We start from the raw sequence: 20,162 nt of genomic DNA on the forward strand, positions 1-20,162 counted from the left end.
CCATCATTCTATTATCTTTTATCTCTAAACGTAAATGGTTCTGTCATATACTTTGAAAGCTTCAATGATTATTTCCAGATCACTCTTGTCAGGTCCAGAACCACAGGCTCACAATTCTTGAATTTCCAAATGCTGCTAGAGGTTTTCTGTGTCTGAAGCTCATGGGGCTCCTCTTCTTTAATCCCCTTCATAGCTTCTTTCTTTTCCAGTAGACTGCCTTTTGTTATTATTAGATGAGATAATATATGTAAATGGCATATCGTGGATGGCACACAGGAAGGCACCACATTTATTAATCCCTTCTTCTGCATGTATCTACACTTGAAATGTTAGTAATGTTAGTGCATTTTACCTCCACTTCTCTTGGAAAGTGAATGTAAAGTAGCAATTTTCATGGAGTCTCCATCCTCTTAAATCTCACATTCCCACCCAAATGAAGCCCTTCTTTCTATAGCTTTGATGAGCACAACTTTCCAACTAGCTTCCTCCTTCTACTTTATCCTGCGCACTGATTCCAGACAAATATTCTTGTGTCACAGCCTAATTATCTGATTGGCCTGTTCAGATACATTCAATGGCCTCCCAGCATCCGTTGAATACTAATTTTGAGATTATGAAGGTACAGAAAGATACTCATATCCCTTTTGGTGAGCCTAAGTATTCAACTCAGAGTCCTGGATTACTAGGTGATAGAAAACATCCTATAGGTTATAAAGTGAATCTTCAAAACATATAGCACTTGAACAAGCATTACATACCTCCCTTCTATTCCATTTCTTCTCTAATGTTAATTCTAGAATGGGTTTTAGTTACTTATTCTCTGGCTTTAAATGCCTCACATTACAATTAAAATTCCTGTTCCAGGTACTTGACAATGGAATTCATATATCAAAGTGAATGCAACAGAAAGTAGGACCATGACTATGGACAAATGAGATATGATTGTTTCAATCAAGGAAATAACATTCTTATTGCTTTTGACTCATATTATATAAATTTATGCAACATTTTTAAAGTAAACTCTACCCCCAATGTAGGGCTCGAACTCACAAACCCAAGATCCAGAGTCATGTGCTCTACTGAAATTTATACAAATTTATATAAAATCAATTTTTCCTTATAATCCAGATACGTGAAGGTAGTTTAGAAACAACTCTGTTTAGACTCACTCGAATAATTCACAGCTCTATATAACATCGACATTATATTATTCTACAAATAAAACAGAATTAGAAATATGCTTACATGAAAAGTAAGAGGTAAAGCCAAAATTAATATTCTAATTTCAAGCTATTCAGGCTTCCTTCTTCTCAGGCAAATTTACTTTAACATATAATTTTTTTTTTAATTTTTTTTTCAACGTTTATTTATTTTTGGGACAGAGAGAGACAGAGCATGAACGGGGGAGGGGCAGAGAGAGAGGGAGACACAGAATCGGAAACAGGCTCCAGGCTCTGAGCCATCAGCCCAGAGCCCGACGCAGGGCTCGAACTCACGGACCGCGAGATCGTGACCTGGCTGAAGTCGGACGCTTAACCGACTGCGCCACCCAGGCGCCCCTACTTTAACATATATAAGTATAAGCATGATTGCCTGGGAAAGTTAAGGAGTCAGGATCCCTTCAAGCAGACGGCATAGTCTTCCTCTGACTTTTATGACATGATCCCTCCCAAATTGCTGGGTATTTATCCCACATTGTCTTATTTAGAAAAGCATCTACTCCCTCAGCATTGCTGCCAAAGTGTTGAGAAGACTAACGGAATGTATACAACGAAGTCTAAGATAAAGGAGAAAAACCTCAAATGAAGAGGAAAACATTTATTTATTTTCCAAATGAATTACATTGCTTTGTCTCCCACTGCTCCCATCAGCTTTACTGATGCTGGGGAGGCCACTCCCCAAAGGAAAGACTCTTCTCTCCTAACCACAACCATCTCCTCCACATTCACACCTTTCCTCTGCATAAGCAGCTACAGGGCAGAGGGAGAAGATAAGGAACATTAAATTGTTTTTGCAACAACTAAAAATCTTTATACAATTGTTATGATTAAATAATTGGTAGTATCAAATAATAACAATGGGTCATATATTTTATTTTCAGTCAGCTATGCTTAAAATCCACCACCCACCCCAAGCTGATTTTGATTTTATAATGGGCCATTCTCCTCCTGGACAATGCTATAAGCCACCACAGCCCAGAGGGGCCCGTCTTGCATGTTCACATGCAGCTCAGGTGTTCACAAAAATAGCAATACAAATCTTGATCACTTATTAATATTATCATTAACGAATACCAAATTGAGGGTTTTCTGCAACAACATACATTAAATATTCTAAGTTTCTTAATTCTGAACTACATACGCCAGAACATATCCTCTTAAATATATAATTTCCCATCTATAGCAGAATATTTGCAAGAATAACATTATTAAAGAAATAACACTGGACATCGACTTTAGTTTAATTGAAAATTAAGCTGATCAGTAAATTATCCTCAAGCCAGTGTGGGAAAAAAATGCGCATATTGACAACTCAAGAAGGTGACAGAGTCAGGCTGGTATAGGGGAAAATCATCTGGTTTGTAATCCATGAGAACTGGTTTTAGCCAAGATTCTAATACGTTCAAACTGTGATTCTGAGCAAGTGAACAAACTTTCACAGGTGTCATTTTTTGTTCTTGTTTTTTTTTTTCCTTTTAGATATAGTACAATGAGATTTTCCTAATGTGATTTCCTACTGGAATAACATATATGTCTAAGGATTTCATGAGACCGTATGGATTTCTTTCCTAGGTTTTCCTTGGAGAAGTCTTCTCTACTACATGCACAAAATATTTTTTCAACAAATGGAAATGCACTGAGGCTTCTAACTTGATAAGCAAAGCAAGATTCAAGTCATGGGATTGGAAAACAATTAATTAAAATTGAAATCCTAATAAGGAAGTTTCCACATCATTAGTTTCATAATGTACCTGTTTCTGCTTATTTCACTGTCACTAGTAAAATTTAATTGCTTCATATTTCATATTTATTATTTTGCATATAGCATGTGTTTCAGATTAGAGAAAGTAATAGAAAAAGCATTAATCAAGCCAGGCCAGTCTCAGCCTTTTTTGCAGTCTCTGATCATCATTTTTATACACACATTTGAGCAATTCTTGTGATTATATTTTTGTTAATTATATGTTATCTCTTAAGCCTTCTGTACTCCTTATGGCAGCATCTAACCACTAAAATTACAATTTCAACCTTAATATGCAAATCGATATTAACTATACAGACACCTTTTTTTTTTTAGTGTTTATTTTTGAGAGAGAGAGACACAAAAGAGTGTGAGTGAGGAGAGGGGAGAGAGAAGGAGACACAGAATCTGAAGCAGGCTCCAGGCTCCAAACTGTCAGCACAGAGCCTGATGCAGGGCTTGAACTCAGGAACCTGAGCTGAAGTCACATGCTTAACTGAGCCACCTAAGTGTCTGTACAGACACCCTTTAAACATTGTTTTCATGGCCTAAATATCCAAAGCTCTGATATATACACAGATAGTTAAAAAAGGCAATACTTAAAATTTTGAGGTAGAAAAATTTGGGTTTTTTTTTTAAGGTTATTTATTTATTTTTAGACAGAGAAGGGGTGGGGCAGAGAGAGAGAGAGTGAGAGAGAGAGAATCCCAAGCAGGCTCTGCACCGTCAGCCTGGAGCCCAACACAGGGCTTGAACCTGTGAGCCACGAGATCATGACTGAGCCTGAGTCAAAATCAAGACTTGGGACACTTAACCAGCTGAGCCACCCAGGCTCATTCATTTTTATATACTTTTTATGTATAAATTTAATTTTTCTGGCACAAGTGTTATTTCCAGTTTTAAATAATACAACACCTAAACTGGTCTTTAGAATAAGCTTAAAAGGATCTTAATTACTTCCTCTGAAAATTTTCTGAATCAAACACTGGTCCTGAGAGCTATTCTTTTTCCAGATGGCCAACTTAGTGAATTTGCCTCTCTAGAATAACAGGGATTTTGAAGACCACCAATCTGTTATACAAGGGACCCTCTCTCCAGGTAAAATTGGCATCCTTTGAGGGGCTCAAATAACCTGATTGCTTCATATAGAAGTTTTTGGTAGTATTTATTGAAATACAAAGCCTGGCATAACTAAGGCCACACAGTGCCTTCAAACTTGATGGGAGTACAGTTTCAATTTCATGACCTCTAGAAATAACATTGTACCAGAATGCAAAAGGATCTAAAAACTCTCTTCTTACTTCTCAACAATACAGTCCTGAAGCCCCGTGTTTTCTCCCCTCAATATGTAACTCTCTTTTTTTCCCTAATAACATTGTCTCAAAGAGATATTACAAGCAACTAGTGAACATAATGGGTAAAATATAGGTATAGTTCCGCAAGCAGTGCAATTTATTATTGCCTTAAAATATCTAAACACAATCCAGGGCCAAGCCCATGATGATAACAGTAAGGCACTTGTCAAAAGGGAAAAATTTAAGAGGAACCTCCCCAAATTCAGTAATCAAGACAAGTAATATTATTTTTAAATGGTTTATTTATTTTTGAGAGAAAAAGAGCATGAGCAGGGAAGGGGCAGAGAGAGAGGAAGACACTGAATCCAAAGCAGGCTCCAGGCTTGGAGCTGTCAGCAGAGAGCCCAACACCGGACTTGAACTCATGAACTGTGAGATCATGACCTGAGCCAAAGTCAGATGTTTAATCTATTGAGCCACCCAAGCACCCCAAGATAAGTAATATTTTAATGGAATATTCTAAAACATCAAAATTAAAGCAAAAATCCCCGATGAACAGAATATTAAAAATTTAAGTAAAGAAAAGATATTATATACTATATCTAGCTAAATAAGTCCTCACACCTGCCGTTTGTTTATCTTGCACTGGTTTATTGTAGAATAGCTACAGTTGTTCAATTCATCAATGTCAGTATACATATCATTAAACACTAAATCTATACTTTTATTATTTTTCCATACTTAGAATTTTAATTGTCGGCCATGGACACTCATGAGATGCACTTTATATTCTGCTGCTATTTCTAAAAGAATTTTAAGGAGATCCAATTTAATAGAGTGCTAGTCTTCTCCCCTTCTTAATAATAATCAAATTACTCATGTGCTTCAGGTAAATATATTATTATAACTATTTAATGTCACCTTGATGACATTATCCCACCTATGAAGTTTTTTTAAGCATTTTGAATCCACAAATAATAATAAATTCTTTATACTTCAATACAGAAACACTATAACTTTATAATTTATAATAATTATTTACAACTAGAAAGCACCTGTACTCTCTCAGACCCTTTGCTGATGCTGCTTCTAGAGGCGTGGCTCACACTGATCCTCACTGCACACTGCTTTAGGGAAGACCACCAGAGCTCGAGTAGTTACATAAAACAAAAGAAAACCAACAAGCAAACAAAACAAAACCAAACAAAAAGACCAAAAAAACAGGTGCTTATGCACAATAACATAAAAACAAATAGTCCTCAATTGCAATAAGCATTAAGGTTTCAATTATTTAAAATTTCAGAAATTTGAGAGATACTTTCTTGCTCCAGCTCCCTTTCCTTGTCCACGTTTACCATTTTGCTTTAGAGCAGAGGGGGCAGCCTTTCAGCTGACCTAATGAAACACTGCTGCAAAATTGAGAAGCCAACCTGTGTGCAATTGCAGTTCAGCCAGAAAGAATGCTAATTCTTGGCTTCAGTGCTTTCTTTAAAGAAATCATTCAGGCTTTTCTGTGGCATGGAACACTGTGACCAGCCAGGAACTGTTAGAGATGAAAATAACCTTTCTTTGTTATGATCCCAAAAATGTAGTATTTGTTTCAGTTTCATAAGAGACCCTCGTACCTAGTTTAAAAAAAAATTGGGGGAAGGGTGGGGTGTGGAATTAGTCAGGCCTAGCCATTGTCTATAAAGGATATAATCTCCTAACTTACAGCGTGCTCCCAAGGGGCTTGTAAGAGGCATACAGCAAATGCTTTAAAAAAATAGGGTATCATTTTGCAATTGCTCAAGTATGGTCAAAGAACCCTGGATATAGAGGAGGAGGAGCTGAGTTGAGGGCCCGCGCAACCTTTACAAGCTGTATGACAATGCATTCTGATATGAGATATCTTTTTCCCTAAAACGGCATTACTAATACCCACGTCACAGAGTTGTAAGAATTAACTAACATGACAACTATAAATAATATATAAATGATAAACTGCAACACAAATGCCATGAAGAATTTTAAAAGATAACAAAATATAATAAGAATGTAAAGTAGGATTGTAAAGCCAATCTCCATTTCTACTGGAAATAAAATTAAGTTTTAAATTATTGTGATCTGTCCGTAGAGGTATAAGCTAACAAATTGAGATATTGCAACGAAATAATTTCTTAGATTAAGATTTTCACTTTTAGGAACATGAATTCAAAGACTGCAGAATCATCAATATATGATCCTTTCAATTTTTATTAGGTTAGAAAAGTCAATTCAAATAAAAACACTTAAAAGATATTTTCACTTAGAAAAAAAAATCAAAAAAGTGGATGGAGAATTATCTCAGTTTGATAACTTTCCAAGTGGTTTTTAAGTAACATAAGAATAATGGATACTAAAAATAAAGTAAGGCAATTCCATTATAAAGAAATAATTGAAGAGTAAAAATTTTATGTCATAGTACCATTTGACTACTAGTAATTACCAGAGTAGATAGAATATAAATTAAATTGGAAATTTTCAAATACCCTTATTGGGTATGTTAAAAATGTATCATTTTTGATTTGTTACATTTGGTTCCTTTAAAATAACTTTATAAAACACAGACATGTTTTACATGGCAAAAGAATTTTGAATAAGGCATATAAAATTCTTAATTTTTTTTTTATCCTGATCATTTTTGTTTTCTCTTTATTCTACTAACTCTCCTTGAGAAATGTTACCCACTCTGGTTTTCATTACTATTAATATATGATTCTCAAATCTACTTCCACTACCAATATCTCTTCTAAAGTCCACATTCCTGTTTTCAATTATCTACTGGACATAATACTTGGAAATTTCCCATGGACCCTTTGGCCCCTTCCAAAACAAACTCAACATCTCCCACCCTCTGACATCCACTTCTGTCTCTATATTTCCACCTGATTAAAAAGAACAGCTACCCACACAGTGACTCATGTCTAAAATGTGGCAATCATGATTTTGCCTAATTTCAGATCCATCTGATCGGTCACCAAGTTTAATGGGTCCTACTTTTAAAATATCTGTCATTTTGGATTTCATCCCCACTCTGCAACTTATCTTTTCATCTTGTTCCCCATGTATCTTGTTCTACCATATCATTTGTCTGTCTAGAAACACCCATTGGGGTTTATGGATAAGTTGAGCAAGAGAATCTACTTGAGATTTCTAGTTTCTGGAAGAAATTAACTAAACTTCCTGAAGCCTTGAGTTTTAATTGCAAAAATCAGTATGAACTCATAATGTATTTGATGTTCAAAATCAAAACATTTTTCTTACTCTTTCAACAAAACAAATGAATGAAAAACCCAATAAGCAACCATAAGAGATCCCTTAGCAACAAAACTGAAGACTAAATGAATCAAAGAACTTGGAGGAAATGGTTGATTCCAGACTGGAGGCAAGTTATATACAGTGGGTGAGGTAAGGGAAAAAAAAACAGATTCACCTTGAGTTGGTAACTGCTGAAACTGGGTCATGGGTGCATTAAGAATTCATTAGACTTTTCTGTCTAGTTTTGAACATATAAGAAATTTTTCATAATACACACAAAATAAAACAAAAAAGAACCAGGTCCCATAGTCTACTTGGATGTAAAATTTTATAATGCAGAGTGTCCATAAATGTTTTATAATGTATATAAAACACAATTTTGAAGCAGCTACAGAGGGCTACATTCCAACAGAAAATCTAAATGATGGTAACCTCTTGCAATTATACTGTATCTGATTTTTACTTCAAAAACGTTGTATTTTTTAGCTCAAAGTCTGCTATGGACTGAATTGTACCTCTTCAATTTCATATGTTGAAGCTCCAACTCCAAAAGTGATTGTATTTGAAGATGGGGCCTTGGGAGATAATTAGGTTTAAATGACATCATAAGAGAGGAGCCTTCTTATAATGTTCTTATAAGAACAGACACTATAGAGTTTGCTCTCTCCTCTCTGCACCATGTGAGGACACAATGAGAAATGGCCATCTGCAATGTAGGAAGACAATTCTCACCAGAACCCAGCCATGATCGTGGACTTCCCAGCATCCAGAACTGTGACAAATAAATTTCTGTTGTTTAAACCATCTAGCTTAATGTATTAAGTTGTGACAGCCCAATCTGGCTGATACAGGGCCTTTCATTTTTAGTGCTCATTAAATGGCAGAATTTAAAATGGTGGATTTCTAAGTTGCCTTGAAAATTCTCAAAACACAAAAGAACATTTTGTCTTAAACTTGAAATATACTGAATATACAAACATAAATCAACTACTGTGTAAAATATTCATAATACCAGAGGCTTAAAAATGTAAATGATTAGAAACATTAAATCACTGATGTGATTACAGAATGGTACTTCATAAAAATAGAGCAGCGACAATTAGAATCATGCTTCATAATAACCATCTACAATGTGGAAAAAATTTCTTGCCTTGGGCATCAAATTAAGGTGGATAGTTTTATTCTGTCTAAGAAGATGAATAACACATATCTGGTCTGTTAGAAAGAAAAAAAGGGGAAACTAATTTACATTTGTTATCTTTTTTTTTTTTTTTTTTTAATTTTTTTTTTTTTTTCAAACGTTTATTTATTTTTGGGACAGAGAGAGACAGAGCATGAACGGGGGAGGGGCAGAGAGAAAGGGAGACACAGAATCGGAAACAGGCTCCAGGCTCTGAGCCATCAGCCCAGAGCCTGACGCGGGGCTCAAACTCCCGGACCGCGAGATCGTGACCTGGCTGAAGTCGGACGCTTAACCGACTGCGCCACCCAGGCGCCCCTACATTTGTTATCTTAATTAATCCTTGACAACACCAAGGACTCATTCTAGTATAACCATGCTATATATAGTTTTCTACATATAAACTAAATAGCATGTTAACTAATTATATAACCTTTCTACTTATTGACAAAATATAGGAACATAAATTGATCTCTAGTACTTTGTATTTAGCACAAAAATATAAAGATTTTTAATATAAAAAACTGAATATAAATTGTTCTATTTTTACTTTTTTACTGATTAACAAGGTTGTCAATTTATCTTTAATCTTTTTCAAAAAAAGCAAGCAAAGGTTACGGTCACACATAGGGGAGATTCAATTTTACAGTTGTGGGTGCTAATCTGTGAAAAGCTGACTATTGGCTGATCATAACAGAAAAAGTGATGGTTGAAAGCAATAAATCAGGAGATATAACTATACTTCATTATTCTGCTGGTAAGAATTTCTGGAAGTAATGAGTGACAACATCTTTGAGTCCTAATAACTATCATAAGGCAAACAAAACAACTTTATACCTTCTTCTTACTTGTGTTACTAATTCACCTTTTGTGAGGAGAAGGTTGTGAATAGCAATTCTTATAAGATGAATGAATACTCTGAGTTGGAAAATTCCTTTAAAAAGTATATTTGGATTTTGGAAGAAGTCACAGGAAAGTGGGAGATGATATTGAACCCTATAAATGTTCATTCATTCATTCAACATTGAGTTATTGACTGCCTACTATGTGTCAGTAATCATAAGTTGGGGAAATCTGCCACAAACAAGATATGCAAAAATCACTGTTTTCAAAAGATTTGTATTCTATAAGAGGACCAGTGTATGAAAACAAATAAATAAACAAGTTAGTTTCAGTTAGTCATAAATGGGTTTAAAATATAAAACAAATAAAACACAAAGTAGAGCATGCCTCAGAGACGGTTTTAGATTGGATGATGGGCAAAGCCTCTTGAAGAAGGTGATACTTAGGCAAAGACCAAATTAATGAGAAGGAACAAACTATGGGGGGCAGTGGTCTGGTGGAAAATGTTCTAGGCATGAGGAACATCTAGTACATGAGCTCTCCATATCAACCCTCAATTTTGATAGAGTACCTCTTCTTGGTGCAGTCACCTACCCAGTTCTCAGAAATCTTTATTTACTGTCAAAACCTCCAACACTAATCTCATCTCAACCTCATTCAGTGATCTTGTCATCAACACTACCTCAGCTCCTCTGGTCATATCCATAAGAAAACTCCTCCCATTGGGTGGCTCCGTCAGTTAAGAGTTCGACTTTGGCTCAGGTCATGGTCTCATGGTTTGTGGTTTGGGCCCCACATTTGGCTCTGTGCTGACAGCGCAGAGGCTGGAGACTGCTACAGATTCTGTGTCTCCCTCTCTCTCTCCCGCCCCTGCTTGTCTCTCTCTCTCTCTCTCTCTGAAATAAACAAACATTTAAAAAAAGAAGAAAACCCCTCCATCTCAATTTCTAACACCACATGCCCTGACTACTACTCCTCCTTTCTTCCCAGTTCACTACCTCTAAGTTCCCTGACTCCAATAACTCTCTTATCCCAGCAGGACCTACAATCCATGGATTTACCACTTGTTTCCTATATTTCACTCCCAACTCTTGCCTTCACCACTTTCCTTTCTCATCATAAATTTTATGGTACATCACTGAAATCACGCCACTATATAAAACTCCAACTTTCTTGCCCCTTTCTTGCTTTATTCTATTCTTGAATAAATCCAACCCTAGTTAAAATCAATTCCATCTATTGTATGCCCACATCTATGTATCTGAACATGGCTAGAAAAACAAATCACAGCATAGAATCATACTGAATGGTTTTGCCTTACATTCATAAACAGTATCCTAAAAAGAGCTGTTAAACCAGACTATTTAGTCTCCCACTGTCCTAGATTACAAGTTCATACTTATTGTTCTCTCCTACAACTGTGAACATGTCTTCCCTCATTCCATCCTTACTGAATAAACACCATGTAAGTGTTATTCTACAAAACCACAGCCGCCACTTGTACATAAGATCCCATCCCTCTACTCTACCAGCATCACTTCAGCAAATCTCCCCTTGTCTTCTTGGGTCGACAGTTTCTTTCTACACCCACTGTTCATTCTTATCAACATACAAACTTGGTGTAACTTGTTTTTTCCCAGATAATTTTCTTTAGGAAATAAGAAAATAAATATTTTTTTTTTCTGGAAGAATAAATGATAAGACTAACCCTGTATTTTCTTTTTTTTTAATTTACCGAATTGATGAAGCTGTGGTTGTGTTAAAAGTATTAGGTCATGGGGCACCTGGGTGGCTCAGTTGGTCAAACATCCGACTTTGGCTCAGATCATGATCTTGTGGTTCGTGAGTTGGAGCTCTATGTCAGGCTCTGTGCTGACAGTTTGGAGCCTGGAACCTGCTTCAGATTCTGTGTCTCCCTCTCTCTCTGTCCCTCCTCTGCTCATGCTCCATCTCTCTCTCTCAAAACAATGAATAAACATTAAAAAAAAATTTAAGTATTAAGTCATATTATAAAGCCAAAAAAAAAATTATAAAGCATAATAGCATGAAGAATGATACTAAAAACAGAAATAGAATTTTTTAATAGAGGCAATAAACAAACCTAACATTAAATGTGATAATTATGGCACTTCAAATCAAAACAAAAACAGGTAGCTTAAGTAAAACCAAAACTCTAAATATATTGAAAACCTGGTGAAAATTTGCAAATTAATAGAGAGAAAATATTAAAACATAAATAACTGTTACAAATTATCGCTCAAAAGAAAAAAGTGGGCAATTCTCACGGTTAAGAAATTCAGAAGAAGATGTATAGATAGCTAGTAACATATGAAAAATATTTAACTTTACACATATTTAATAATATTAAAAAACAAAGGTGAGGGGCGCCTGGGTGGCGCAGTCGGTTGAGCGTCCGACTTCAGCCAGGTCACGATCTCGCGGTCCGTGAGTTCGAGCCCCGCGTCGGGCTCTGGGCTGATGGCTCAGAGCCTGGAGCCTGTTTCCGATTCTGTGTCTCCCTCTCTCTCTGCCCCTCACCCGTTCATGCTCTGTCTCTCTCTGTCCGAAAAATAAATGTTGAAAAAAAAAAAATTTAAAAAAATAAAAAAAAATAAATAAATAAAAAACAAAGGTGATATATTATTCTTGCTTATATATACATATATACATATACATGCACAATATACACACACCTATATATATAGATGTACAACATACTTCCACCCCAATGCCTATATTTCTATCTCTAACGTAGTGTACCCTATATTATGAAACATACAAGAAAGTATTTTCATACTTGTTATCAGCTGATAACTCCCTGAAGGCAACTTGACAATATAAAGCGAAGGTCTAAAAAATGTGGCTATTTTATAACAGCAAAAAAATTAAAAATAATATAAATTCCCGACCATAGGAGATTACATAAATTATAATATATCTTTATGTTAGAATGTGATATGGCAACAAAAATCATAATCTTGAAGAATATGTGAGGATAGCTGATATTACTCCAGGCACCCTCCTACATCCTACAAAATAGTATAAAATAGTACTACAAAATAGTATAAAATAAGTGATCTCATCTTCCTAAAGTATTCATTATAATATTATAAATAATATACCAAAAAATGATAAGATAGCAAAGTATTCGGAGTAACTATTCTCAGTTATGGAGCTATGGGTAATTGCAATTTTCTTCAGTATTTTCCACCTTTTCTAACAGCAGTATATTTAGAAAGTTAAGAAAGCAACAAATATTGAAGATGATGAAGAGGAAGGAGGCAAGTTGAGAAGAGTAAAGTTTTCTTCTCTCCACTTTTTTAAGTGGGAATTGGTCAGAAATCACTAGTGCCTCAAGGTAGTCACATGGTTTGTAGGTCCTTGCACAGGAACAATTAGTTTATTGCAGGTTCTTCACGACCACCCCTACCACCATATTTGCAGATATTTTATGAAAGCCACCAAGGGCAATGACATCTAGCACAGCAATGAGGAGATTCTAGGCTCTCTATGCCACCCATGTGGATTGGGCAGTCAGAGAGTATTTCTGAACTTCAGTTCTAATCACAAAATAAATGGATTGACTTTTTTTGCAATGGGTTTGCCACCAGAACACAGGTGTTGTAAAAACCCCTGCTAAACCTAAACCAAAATGGGAAAGGAAAAGACTCATATCAACATCATTGTCATTGGACATGTAGATTCGAGCAAGGCTACCTCTACTGCTCAATGTGGGATCGACAAAAGAACTATCAAAAAATTTGAGAAGGAGGGTGCCAAGATGGGAAAGAGCTCCTTCAAGTATGCCTGGGTCTTGGATAAACTGAAAACTGAATGCGAATGTGGTATCACCAGTGATAATGGAAATTCGAGACCAGCAACATCAAGACCGACGTCATCACTGATGTCCCAGGACACAGAAACTTTTTCAAAAACATGATTACAGGCACATCTCAGGCTGACTGTGCTCTTCTGATTGCTGCTGCTGGTGTTGGTGAATTTGAAGTAGGTATCTCCAAGAATGGGCCAACCTGTGAGCATGCCTTGCTGGCTTACACACTGGGTGTAAAACAACTAAATGTTGGTGTTAACAAAGTGGATTCCACTGAGACACCCTACAGACAGAAGAGATACAAGGAAATTGTTAAGGAAGTCAGCACCTAATTAAGAAAATTGGCTACAACCCTGACACAGTAGCATTTGTGCCAATTTCTGGTTGGAATGGTGACAACATGCTGGAGCCAAGTGCTAACACGCCTTGGTTCAAGGGATGGAAAGCCACCCGTAAAGATGGCAATATCAGTGGAACCACAACTGCTTGAAGCTCTGGATTGCATTCTGTCACCAACTCATCCAACTGACAAGCACTTGTGTCTACCCTTTCAGGACATCTACAAATCGGTGGTATTGGTACTGTCCCTGTGGGCTAAGTGAAGACTAACATGATGGTCACCTTTGCTCCAGTCGATGTTACAACAGAAGTAAAATCTATTGAAATACACAGTGGGCTTTGAGGGAGGCTCTTCCTAGGGACAATGTGGGCTTCAATGTCAAGAACGTTATTTGTCAAAGATGTTTGTTGTGGCAATGTGACTGGTGATAGCAAAAATGATCCACTGATGGCAGCACCTGGCTCCCCAGTTCAGATATTTATCCTCAACCATCCAGACCAAATCAGTGCTGAATATGCACCTGTGCTGGACTGTCCCACAGCTCACATTGCTTATAAGTGTGCTGAGTTGAAGCAGAAGATTGATCATCATCCTGGAAAAAAACTGGAAGATGGTCTCAAGTTCTTCAAATGTGGTAGTACTGCCATCATCGATATGGCTCCTGGCAAGCCTATGTGTGTTGAGATCTTCTCTGACTGTCATCATCTGGGCCATTGTGCTGTTCATGACATGAAACAGACAGTTGCTATGGGTGTCATCAAAGCAGTGGACAAGAAGGCAGCTGAGCTGGCAAGGTCACCAAATCTGCCCAGAAAGCTGAGAAGGCTGTGTGAATATCATCCCCAATGCCTGTCACCCCAGTCTTAATCCATGGTGGAAGAATGGTCTCAGAACTAATTGTCCCAATTGGCCATCTAAGTTTAATAGTAAAAGATTTGTTAATGATAACAATGCATCATAAAACTTTAAGAAGGAAAAGGAGAATGTTTTGTGGACCATTTGTGCATGCGTGTGTGTGTGTGTGTGTGTGTGTGTGTGTGTGTTTGTGTGTGTGTAACAGTTTTGAGCCATTATTTTTTAAAATCAGTACTTTTTAATGGAAACAACTTGAACAAAAATCTGTCACAGAATTTTGAGACCCATTAAAACAAAAGTTTAATGAGAACAAAAAATGGATGAATGAGATATCCTCTTTACCTTAGTACTTTGATTACTTATCTGTTTGATTTAGTAATGCAGAGAGAATAAGGGGAAATACAGAACTATTACTTTTATAAATCATATGGTATGCACATATAAAAAGATTCTAAAGCACTGTAGACTTTAAAATTCTGTAGACTTCAAATTTTTAGTCTTTAACTTTTATGATATCATTTGAAAGCATTAAGTAATAGTCTTCAAAATTATTGGAAACTCCTGGGAATAGAGATTACAATTATAAGCAATTTAATGTACCATGAAATTGTCCTATCTGGGATTAAATAAAACGACCACAAATTAAAATCTATACTTGGATCTCACTCATTAAAACTAGCACCTAGATGGGGGATGAAAGACAAAGCTGATCCCATGCAGATAACATAGTTAAATATTTTTCAAAATCATATCACATAAAGTGTCTGCCATTTGAAATATTTCATTGTTTTACACATTTCAATGTTTTAACAGGAGTTTCTAGACTGTGTCATGAAAAGAATCTGAAAAGTCCTAAAGTTATTGTCTTTTGACTGAAGCAAGAGAGCATCATTCATAGGACAATGAATGTGCTACACACGTAGCTCTGAAACAGTGAATTTAGGACAAGTTCAATTGCACTAAGGCATGGGCTAATAAACATCAAACAAAGCAGTCATTGTAAGCCAAGCCTCATCTATTATAAACACGTGACCACACAGGGCATACTAAAGTCTTTGTTCTTGTGTTAGTGCACAGTGGTCAAAGGAAATTATATATTCTATATTTTGTTAACTTACTCATAAAAAACAATCAGGGGGTCTTATAAATGTATTTTACAAATACAAAATTTTAAATGTGAAATAAAAAGATGTAGTTTCACTCTAAATATATTCAGATAAATATTCAGATAAATAAAAATTAAAAATGATTATAAAAAGCTGGATTTTAAGAACTACAAAAAATAGGTCACAAGATTTTGCAGATATGCCTTACCAATTATCATTTTCTTATAAAAAGATCTTTGATTTATAAGGTTTTTTAGAGAATATATAATCCCATTTGACCAACCCAACACCACCTTCTGATAGAACATAGAACTCTTACACGTGAGGAAGCTATGGTTTCTCAAGGTTATTTCCTTCGCTCATATAGCTTGTTACGTTTTGGATATAGAACATCAGTCTTCTGAAAACTATTATATTCTTCTTTTGACTGAACCACCACGTTTTTGTACAAAATCCTCGTCCATGTAAATGCCATAAACTGAAAATTAAGGAGGCCTGTTTTCTATCTTATCATGGTTTTTTCTTGTGATGTCAAGTGACCCCACGCACTTCCTTTGGCTCTTCCGTGCCCTAGAATCACACTGTTTATTTTCCTCTTTTCTTTGACTTTCTCCTGATATGAAAATTTTAAATGCTCAATGCTTTCTAGGCTAAAAGAAGCCACCTAAACTAGAATATAAGATACTGAGGACTGGGATTTTTGTCAAATTTGTTCACAATGTCCACTTTAAGGATACCTGGAATAGTGTCTGGCACAGAGAAGATACTTAGTAAAATTTATTAAAATATAAAAGTTCCCTTTGTCTACCTCACTTTATTTTTTTTAAGATTGTTTATTTTGAGACACACAGACAGAGAGAATGCACACTCACGCATGCACACGTGAGTGGGGTAGGAGCAGAGAGAGAGAGAGAGAGAGAGAATCCCAAGCAGGATCCACACTGCCACTGAGGCACGCCAGTGAGGTCATGACCTGCTCCAAAACCAAGAGTCAGACACTTAACTGGACGAGCCATTCAGGCGCCCCTGGTCCACCTCACTTTAAAACTACTAACCTCTCATGATGTTTCCTTTCACTATCATAATCAAATATCTTGAAACTTCAGTTCCTGTATTATAGCTTCAAAATCACCCACTCTTAGGTTAGGTAATCAATAACTTCCTAATAATCAAAATGTAATGGTCTTTTTATAGTCTTCATCCTATTAGATGACATTTACAGGGGCACCTTGGTGGCTCAGTCTTTTAAGCAACTGACTCTTGGTTTCAGCTCGGGTCGTGATCCTGCGGTTCCTGAGCTCAAGCTACGAATTGGGCTATGCTTGCAGCATGAGTCGGCTTGTGAGTGTCTCTCTCTCTCTCTCTCTCTCTCTCTCTCTCTCTGACTCTCCTCCACTTGCATTAACTCTCTCTCAAAATAAGTAAATAAACTTAAAAATAAAAAAAAAAAGAGGCGAGCCTGGGTGGCTCAGTCAGTTGAGCGTGAGACTTCGGCTCAGGTCATGATTTTGCGGTTCATGTGTTCCAGCCCTATGTCAGGCAGTGTGCTGACAGTTCAGAGCCAGGAGCCTGCTTCGGATTTTGTGTCTCCCTCTCTCTCTGCTCCTCCCCTGCTCTCACTCTGTCTCTTTCTCTCTATAAATGAATAAATTTTTAAAAACCTAAAGAGGGGCGCCTGGGTGGCGCAGTCGGTTAAGCGTCCGACTTCAGCCAGGTCACGATCTCGCGGTCCGTGAGTTCGAGCCCCGCGTCGGGCTCTGGGCTGATGGCTCAGAGCCTGGAGCCTGTTTCTGATTCTGTGTCTCCCTCTCTCTCTGCCCCTCGCCCGTTCATGCTCTGTCTCTCTCTGTCCTAAAAATAAATAAACGTTGAAAAAAAAAATTAAAAAAAAAATAAAAACCTAAAGAAAATAAATAAATATTAAAAATAAGAAAAACTGAACACTCATAACTATTATTGCCATTTTATATCTTAGTTTTCTTTGTCCCTTTCTGCTTCCTTTCTCCATTGCTGGCATTGCTTCCCTTACTTAAATAAATAATAAAATTCTTTAATTATGACCTTGGCTCCTCTCTTCACTTTGCTAGTTCTTCCTGGCCATATCTTTTACATCATGGTTTAAATTACCATAACTGTGCCACTAATATTCAAAACTGTTTCTAGATTTCATCTCCTGACTGAGCAAAAAGACTGCATATCCTGTCTTCTTGAATGACCCACAGAACCTCAAACATAATATCCTCAAAATAAACATTTTTTCTTTATAATTCTCTTTCACCAAACTGAGTTGTCTTGAGTTTTCGCACTTGGCTCCCCCCGCTTGCATATTTATTTTTTTTCTGACACTCAGCTGATGTCTATGCTTTCTATTTCTTTGGGGGAAAAAGAAGATGCAATCAAAAAAGAGAAGTCCTAAATATTGCCAATACCGCATCCACCAACTTACTTTCATGTGTATCCATATACCACATCTTTTGTTCTGTTAATATGCATAAGCTGACCTACTCCTACCTAGAGCTAGTCTCTCCTTATATACTTGGAATCTATCCATACCTTTTAGCTACTCAAAGACAATACTCCAAAATCTGTACCCCCCTTGCCTCCTTGATTTTTCCTCTCTAACCAAGATTCCCAATATCATGCAAACCTGATTTTTAAACTTTCCATCTTAAAAATGACAACAAATTCTCTTGATCCACATCTGCATCCAACCACTGTTTCATTTTTCTGCTTTCATTTACAGCAAGGCTCAAAAGAGGTGTTAATACCATCTCCCCTTCTTTTCCCAAACTCTTGAACTAGTTCATTTAGGCTTTTGTTTTTCCCAATCTATGCAACAGCTCTTGTCAAGGCCCCAGTGTCTGCTGCACCACCAAATTAATGGCCAATCCTCAATTCTCTTTCATAGAACTAATAGGGGCATTTGACACAGTATATCACTCCTTCCTTCTTGAGACCATTTCAACACTTCCTTAACCAAATATATAAAATAGTGAATATCCTGTCCCCAACACCTCAGACCTCAATGCCCCTTCTTTTCCACATTTCTTTTCCCCCTTATCCAGCTTTACTGAAGTTCTTCACAGTACCTATTACTGTGTGTATATACCTATTACCTGTATATATAGTTATTTTTTGTGAAATATAGGCTCAATGACAGCAAGGGCTTAGGTTTATACTAGTCTCCAGCCCATATTAAGCACTCCCTAAATATCATTTATATAACTCATTTTTACTATTTGTACAATCATACTAATTAATATACAGTAAAACCTTGGTGTGCGAGCATAATTTGTTCAAGAACAACGCTTGCAATCCAAAGCACTTGTATATTAAAGCAAATTTCAAGAACCATTGGCTCAACAGTGATCATGTGACATCTGGCACCATATACTACTTGTATTACAAGACATCACTTGTTTATCAAATTAAAATTTAGTAGAAATGTTTGCTTGTCTTGCAGAACACTCACAAAACACTTCACTTGCAATCCAAGGTTCAGATCCTCCTAATTCTTACTTACACTATTTCATGTGACAACCAAATGGATATTTTTACGTCAATTTTCTTTCCTTTAAATTCACTTTTTATGTTGTTATTATCCAGAAGCACAAATCAGATAACATAGTAAATACATCTACAACAATGGTAACATGCTAAGAAGAAGGAAGTCAACATAATATCTTACACAATTTGATTAAAGTTCAGGAAAACTCATATTTTACTGAACATTTGCATAGGCCAATTACCATATCTTTTAATTTATATTAAAATATGGTTATTAGGAAAAATATATGTAGTTATTAGGAGTACATTATAGCACTCAAGGTCATATATACCTGGATTATAACTGTGGCTCTTCTATCCAATGACTTGAGTCATGTTATTTAACCTCTGAACTTCATTTTTATTATCCATGAAAATGGGTGATCATAAGTAAGAGCTGGGTGCTGGGTTGTTGGAAGAATTAAATGAACTAATGTGTATAACTACTATTATTATATATATATATATATATATATATATATATATATATATATATAGGTAATTATTCATTTTGGTCAATATTCACTCAGGACCTCGCATCTACCAGGTCATTGAAAAAAAAAAGTATTAGACTGAACTTATATTCTGTCTTCTATCTACCCAAAGATGCTTTATTTCCTTCATTTGATAGATATCTCAAGTAGTATTAACATACCTCCCAATATTTGCAAACACATGTATTGGACTAAGCATAATTATACAAAGAAATATTTTTTCAGTAAAAATATCACTGAGTTGTGGTGGGTTAACTTGAAAGGTGGACAATGGGGATATAGGCTGTATACTTTAAATATACTCTATCTACTTTACTATAATACCTGGTCCACTGTATGAAGTCAATAAATATTAATTCATGTCAATGTACCTAAAATCTTTTAAAAAGGACAACTGTATACAATTATCATATAGTTTAGTTCCTGGACAA

The 20,162-nt window shown here is 36.1% G+C and overlaps 1 protein-coding gene and 1 pseudogene across 5 annotated transcripts in view; one reads left to right on the top strand and one right to left on the bottom strand.

Annotated features, from left to right (window-relative positions):
- CNTN1 (contactin 1) overlaps positions 1-20,162 on the bottom strand; it is a 368,487-nt gene that overhangs the window by 300,709 nt on the left and 47,616 nt on the right. The gene's annotated exons all lie outside the window — the stretch shown is intronic.
- Positions 13,150-14,563, top strand: LOC112867544 (elongation factor 1-alpha 1 pseudogene; annotated as a pseudogene).

This window comes from Puma concolor, chromosome B4 (assembly GCF_028749965.1).
Source record: "Puma concolor isolate L17-30 chromosome B4, mPumCon1.1.hap2, whole genome shotgun sequence".
Classification (NCBI taxonomy): domain Eukaryota; kingdom Metazoa; phylum Chordata; class Mammalia; order Carnivora; family Felidae; genus Puma; species Puma concolor.